This window comes from Anas acuta, chromosome 2, assembly GCF_963932015.1.
Source record: "Anas acuta chromosome 2, bAnaAcu1.1, whole genome shotgun sequence".
NCBI lineage: Eukaryota > Metazoa > Chordata > Aves > Anseriformes > Anatidae > Anas > Anas acuta.
Window position 1 is genome coordinate 25,009,591 of NC_088980.1, and position 6,265 is coordinate 25,015,855.

Sequence of the window (6,265 nt, forward strand, 5' to 3'; positions counted from 1 at the left end):
GGCAGACCGTACTGCTGCGAGCATCTTAAGGTGCTGTAAAGCTACACACTTGTACGGGCCTCTACATTTTCAGGTTATCAAAATCAATGCAAGCAACAGCTGCAATCATTGTGCATATTCTTTGTGTTCTGCCATCTGAGGCCTAGTACAGGAAGGCCATGACCAGTAACTTGGTAGCTTGCTTTGTGTTATTTTTCACAAGGTAGCTGCCTGCTTAAAAGCCTTGGGCATCGTGTTCTGAAACACTGCCTCTCTAGGAAACACACAGCTCACAGCTCCTTTCCCACCCTCACAAGTTCCCTCCTACTGTGGTGAGGGTCCTCTCATGACCCTCATTCCTTGTGATGGAAATCCCACGTATATCATAATCCTAATTTCTGAATCACAGAATCACAGAATTTCTAGGTTGGAAGAGACCTCAAGATCATCGAGTCCAACCTCTAACCTAACACTAACAGTCCCCACTAAACCATATCCCTAAGCTCTACATCTAAACGTCTTTTGAAGACTTCCAGGGATGGTGACTCCACCACCTCCCTGGGCAGCCTGTTCCAATGCCTCACAACCCTTTCAGTAAAGAAGCTCTTCCTAACATCTAACCTAAAACTCCCCTGGCGCAACTTTAGCCCGTTCCCCCTCGTCCTGTCACCAGGCACGTGGGAGAACAGGCCAACCCCCACCTCACTACAGCCTCCTTTAAGGTATCTGTAGAGAGCGATAAGGTCGCCCCTGAGCCTCCTCTTCTCCAGGCTGAACAAGCCCAGCTCCCTCAGCCGCTCCTCGTAGGACGTGTTCTCCAGGCCCCTCACCAGCTTCGTCGCCCTTCTCTGGACTCACTTGAGCACCTCGATGTCCTTCTTGTAGCGAGGGGCCCAAAACTGAACACAGTACTCGAGGTGCGGCCTCACCAGAGCCGAGTACAGGGGGATGATCACCTCCCTAGCCCTGCTGGTCACACTGTTTCTGATACAAGCCAGGATGCCGTTGGCCTTCTTGGCCACCTGAGCACACTGCTGGCTCATATTCAGCCGACTGTCCACCATCACTCCCAGGTCCTTCTCTGCCTGGCAGCTTTCCAACCACTCATCTCCCAGCCTGTAGCTCTGCTTGGAGTTATTGCGCCCCAGGTGCAGGACCTGGCACTTGGCCTTGTTAAACTTCATGCAGTTGACCTCAGCCCATCGGTGCAGCCTATCCAGATCCTCCTGCAGAGCCTTCCTACCCTCGAGCAGATCGACACACGGATAGGGAAAAGATAGAACTGAGCACTCATTTCTTCTGGCGTCTCAAGAATGAACCTGTAGAACAAGAGTTACGATCTGAGCTATTCAATCTATCAGAACTAGACTTCTTTCTCCACTTGTTCTGTAAACCTCCAATAAGGAATAGTGTGGATTTTCCTAGGGAGCCTATTTGCTGCCATCTGGCTTGAGTTTTCTGAATAGGTCTTTCCTCTTCCTCCTCTTATCGAATATGGAGAAAAAGTGATCATGCCCCTCCCCCCCCCCCCCCCCCCCCTTTTTGAATAGCTTTTTAGAAGACTTATTTTATTTCTATTGATTTTTTTTTTTTTTTTTTCCCACCAGGATAAAACATTTCCCTGTTTGATACATTTTCTAAACCAAAAGATTTAGAATTCTTATTTATGCTGTTTCTTAAAGGCTTTCCTCATTTGACTCTATCTTCACACTTGAAAGGAATTTAAAATGGAATCCAGTCTTCTAACTGTCCTAGCTTGCTGTTTGGAATAGTGACCCATAATAATTTAATATAATTGTAACATTTGATACTTGTATATACAACGTGTGGATGGGACTAAGCATGTCGGGCTGAAAGGACTTGGAAAGGATTTGAAAGACAGATTTAGAACTGAATAGGGTTTGAAAAATATCAGAACTAAGCAAGGTGAACTTAAGCAGGAAAGTGTAGTTCTAAGGAAAATAAATGAATGATTCCCAACACCTTTTTTTTTTTTAAAATAAAAAAATTATAAGGTGAGCTTTTTAAATTTTATAAGGTTTTGACTTAGTAAAACAACCTTATTCATTTCCTATTAAGAAGGAAAAAAAAAAAACAATATAGAAAGTATAGAAAGTACTTTTTAGAACTGCGGGAAATGCAAAAAATGAACCATGATGAAAATCTGAGTTAACAATAGAAAATGTATCTTTAAAGAACATGCCTTTATTTTTGGTCAGGGCGTGCTGTTACATGAAGTGCACTAGTTCAGAAGGCATGCACTATCTCTATATTAAAATGCATCTGAGTTATCAGACCCACTGTGACCAAGAGCTTTGTACCTCACCCTGGAACACAGCACATAGCCTGAAGAGATGTATGCATATTATCTTTTTAGGTGGAGCAGGATTTCCATCAACACGCTGGTGTTTGCATTGCAAGTTTAACTGAACCATGATGTAAACTTTGACTTGAATGGGATCCTTAGATGTTTAATCTTTTGTTTGTCTTTCGGACTCCTTGTCTATTGTTTATATACCACAGATTCTAATGAAGAAATGATCCCTTGTTTTCCTTTTTTTTTTTTTTTTTTTTTTTTTCTCTTCTTAAATTCTCTTATAACTAGCACTGCAATACTGCCCCTTTCCATCCCAGGTGTGCATCAGTTTTGTTGTTTATGATGTGATCGCTTTAAGTCCATCTGCAAAGTGTTTGGAGGCCCTTGTTCTGTTGCTCTCTAGAAAAGTCTTGCAGCCTCTGCAGAAAGGGAGGAGAGCAGGACATCTACTCCGTAGGAGTTGGGCTCCTTGCACACACTCAGGAGCCTTATGAAGAGCAACTTTTTGAACAAACATTTCTGTATAGACTGTCACGGGTTTTTAAGTTGTCAGTCAGTGATAAAAATTGTACCCTGTACTTTGATGTTTTTAAGAGATGGGTGTGAACATCATTCTGCAGTTTTTCATGTGTGACTAGAGAATATACTCAAAAAAACACAGCATGACATATCATTCAAGGGCATTCTAAGACAGTGGCATTAAAAAAGGTTTGGTTTGCTGCAAAAGTATTCTCAACACAGCCGTTTATATACCTCCATAGCAGCTGTTATAAATCAGGAAAACTCTTGTGGGAGGCAGGAGAGAGGAATCAATGCCCAATTACCTGTCGTGTTGAAGTCACCCTGGACATTCTAATTTCCCACTTCTGTCAAGAAAAAAATTTAGTGTTTGCTAGTATCATCTCCCTTCCTTTTCTCTTGCTCTCCGTCTCAAGCGTAGTTAACCAGAGCTTCCTTCCATCTTCTGTGGGAAACCATTGCCATCTAGCTCCCAGAAAGCTGTATGATGCAGATACATAGGAGTGTGGTAAGTGACGGATTTCCGAAGGAATTATGCTAACACTGAAGGAAAGCCATAGAAAAATGCTTACATTTTATCTGAGTAAAACAAAAAGAGAAAAAAAAAAGAAACATCCTTTAATACTGTTATGAATCATCTTGAAGCTATGTAATGCTATATAAGAAAAGACAAAGTATTACACACTACCTTGCAATTATATGGGTATAAAAGCCTAGAGCCGCTCTGGCTGGCATTGCTGCTCCTATATTCTGCTTTCAGTTATAGCTCATCTTCCTCACTTTTGATCTCAAGTCCATCACCCTACTTCATCAAAGAAAGCCATTATTTACACTTATCAGTGGTTAAATGAAATGGCAAAAGCCTCCACCAAAATAAATGAGAAAAATACTTCTATTTTTTTCCCCCACATTTCAAGTTTTGAACAGATTCTGCATTCTCATAATCCTCAGCTCACATTTGAACTCACAGATGTGTACTTCATCAATGGACAAACACTTCACTGGATTTGAAATAGATCTTACAGCAATAAATAAAAGTTTAGCACTCTTCTCAGTGTGATAGCATCAGTAAAAAAAGGTCTGGAATCTGATATGAAAAGGCTTTATTTTCCATCCATGAAAAGCCTGTGATATTTCAGAGCTCTTTTTTTTTTTTTTTTAATTTCTTTTTTTTTTTTTTCTCCCAACATTTTTTTAAATATCTCCAATGAAAGGATCTCCCCACAAAAGTAGTTAAATTGGCTATGTAAATTTTGGAAGAATAGCAAAGAATAAGCATTGTTTGAACAGGGATTTAAACCACTAGTGTGCTTTTGTTTAACGGCCACTAATATACAAAACACAGCAAAACTAAAATAGATGAGAACAATATAATATAAGCAGAAGACAACTTGCCTATGTTTGCTCTCTCTCCATTGGAATAACATACTTTATTTGCAGAGCTAGTTCTGCTGTCACAGATAGAAGAATTATTAGAATTATTTAACCAAATTATTACCTTTTTTTTTTTTTTTTTTCCTTTCTGGAGTAAAATAAGATTTCTTACCTTTTTTTTTTTCCTTTTTTTTTTTTTCTTTTTTTTTTTTTTGGCCTTGCTTGTAAGAGGGAATGGGAAGTTGGCTGCAATGACCTGCCAGCACACTCACATTTTTACTCAGAGTCTGCAGCTAGATCCAGAGAGAAAAACCCCATGGCAGCAGTGGGGCTGTAGGGTATGGCACAAATGGGTGGGAGAGATTTTATTTGACCCTCCCCATGGCAACAGGTGCATTTTTGTTCCATATTTATAAACCTAATGATATATATCCTTCCCAGTGAAAATGTGTATCCATACATGCACCCACAGAACTTAACAGATGAAATAATTTTATTAAAATGTTGTAGAGGTATTTTGCAAAAGTTTAAAAGACTGTTAGGGTAGACTTTTGTGTTAGATTACTAAGGCCATCTCGTATTATTGACAGATGGGTTAATTTGAAATGGCTTGCTGGTCTATTATCAAAAGACATTAGCACAGGTTCTGAAAGCAAATGTTTAGGGAACCCTGTAGGGTACCTAGGCATGAGCCAAATGTGCCTGAAGTCATCTTAAAAAAAATGAAGAATGAAACTGGCATTGAACTCATTTGTCTTTGTCAAGAAAATACTTCGAACAATGTGCAGTGTTGGCGGTACAGAGGCTACAGAGGTGGAGAAACAGTTATTTCTGTAAATATATCTGCATTTTTTTGCTCCATAGCCCTGCAATGACATCGAATGTGGTAAAACAGAATGGTAATGGGCACTTCAAACATCTGCATGCTTATTTTAGAGCAATTAAAATATTCTATCCTCTCCAGTGAGAAGAGGAGCAGGAAAGAGGGTGAAATTCAGAGTTTGCACACTCTAAATGTCTGCCCTAACTTGAAGGATGCAAATGCAGTCAGCTTTGAATGAATGAAGAAGAAATCTGGAGGAATGGCCCTTAGCTCCCCATTCATTCAGGACAACTCCAGTACTTTGAATAGTTCTGCACAAATATTTTTGCTTACAGCCCCTGCCTGACACCTTTGTGTCAGAGGGTTATTTCTTAGGGAGCAAATCTGGAAGGCACATTTACTCTGAGATCACCTCAGTGCTTCCCTCAAATCTGGGAAGCACCACTGCCACCGGGGAGTGCTCAGTGCTCTCTTCCTCATTTCCCAACCCCCTCACCTCCCCTTTGTTTTTTTTTTGGCATCCTGAAATCAGAGTATTTACAGAAAAGCTTGTTCTTTTTCCTTTTCTTTGAAAGAAGGAGAGAGGAAGAATGTTTAGTAAACATGGATTAGGGAAGTGATTATAAAAATGCAAATTATTTTTCATAATACCAAATCATTTAAATAACCCCATACAGCCTCTCTTCAAGGGTGGGCACATTGTGTACTTCTTATTACTCATTATTCAGCCTGATGATTTGCCTCAGGATTAGCTGATACTAAAGTGCACTTTTTTTTTTCTTCTTTTTTTTTTTTTTTTCCCCGTTTCTGTAGATTATTCTAATTCATTTCATAATTTCCTTTTTCTCTGGCTGAAGCTAACTGAAGCCACATAATAGCTGACCCTATGGAAATAATACTGAATTTTCCTGCAGGATTCAGACACCTGCTAACAGGATCTTCTGAAGGAGGTTTATTGTATTTGCAAAGGGGCTTGTAGCACATTGTCTGTTTAAAATTGGTTTCATTTGCACTGGAGAATTGTAATGTATAAATAGTCTAAACATTCTGTAGCTTGCAGAAATGATCCGAATGCTTCTTGCTCCTCTAGTCAATGAAAACCAGGCTCTTTGGCAGCAAGTAGAGAACCACTTCAAATGGAAATGAAACAGAATTTAATATGAACACATTATTTAGAATAATATACATATGTACATTTTTATACTGTAACTGCTTTACAGATCAGTTTCTAAGCTGGTAAATTAAAAGATACT